The sequence below is a fragment of the Microtus oregoni genome, unplaced genomic scaffold (assembly GCF_018167655.1).
Source record: "Microtus oregoni isolate MIOR12 unplaced genomic scaffold, Mior012 000015F_ref0000493, whole genome shotgun sequence".
Classification (NCBI taxonomy): Eukaryota; Metazoa; Chordata; class Mammalia; order Rodentia; family Cricetidae; genus Microtus; species Microtus oregoni.
In genome coordinates, this window is record NW_024543074.1 from 28,075,025 (window position 1) to 28,076,226 (window position 1,202).

Here is a 1,202-nt window from a genome sequence, read left to right on the forward strand (position 1 = left end):
GTATGATGGAACAAGATCCCCCCCCCAAAAAGTCTCCATGAACCTTAAAAATACTTTGCCCAACAAACAACAGGAAGCAGTTTGGAAAAAGCTATGCCAAAATTCCCAAAATGTTTGCTTAAAATGTTTGTTTTCATTTAAAGGGGGTTGATTGTAAATGACTAATGGTCACAGTCAATTTCTAAATAAATAAATAAGGGGGATATGATATAGAGATGAATACTTTACATTGGTACGGACTTTGGTATATTGATACAAATTTAAGGTCAAATTTGTTATATTATGTTTCTACTCATTAAGGTATTGTGTTTGTACAGCTCATTTAAAAATGTAATATATAATTAAGAAATACAGATTAATAGATAGTCATCTATAAAGTCAAACTGTAGTCATGTTAGTTAGGTTTTCTCGATGTACAGAGATATATTTCAAATGGATAGGTATTCTTCAAATCTTTCAAAGATGTACAGAATATACCATTTAAAGTGTTTTAAGAGGCTGGCTTCCACACCCAAGATCCGTTACCGTCTATGCAGCTCGGAATTCATGCCTCCGTCTATGCAGCAGCCATGCCGCCGTACACCATTGTCTACTTCCCAGTTTGAGGGCACTATGAGGCCATGCGCATACTACTGGCTGACCAGGACCAGAGCTGGAAGGAGGAGGTGGTGTCCATAGATACTTGGATGAAAGGCTTGCTCAAGTCCACCTGTCTGTATGGTCAGCTCCCCAAGTTTCAGGATGGAGACCTTACCTTGTACCAATCTAATGCCATCTTGAGGCACTTGGGCCGATCCCTTGGGCTTTATGGAAAAGATCAGAAGGAGGCTGCCCTGGTGGATATGGTGAATGATGGGGTGGAAGACCTTCGCCTGAAATACATCACCCTCATCTACACCAAATATGAGGAAGGGAAGGATGACTATGTGAAGGCCCTGCCTGGACACCTGAAACCTTTCGAGACCCTGCTGTCCCAGAACCAAGGAGGCAAAGCCTTCATCGTGGGTGACCAGATCTCCTTCGCCGATTACAACTTGCTAGATCTGCTGCTGATCCACCAGGTCCTGGCCCCTGGCTGCCTGGACAACTTGCCCCTGCTCAGTGCCTATGTGGCACGCCTCAGTGCCCGGCCCAAGATCAAGGCCTTCCTGTCCTCCCCTGACCATTTGAACCATCCCATCAATGGCAACGGCAAGCAGTAA

The 1,202-nt window shown here is 44.2% G+C and overlaps 1 pseudogene; it reads left to right on the forward strand.

Moving 5' to 3' along the window:
* The first annotated feature begins 569 nt into the window (after positions 1-569).
* On the forward strand, positions 570-1,202 carry LOC121456894 (annotated as a pseudogene).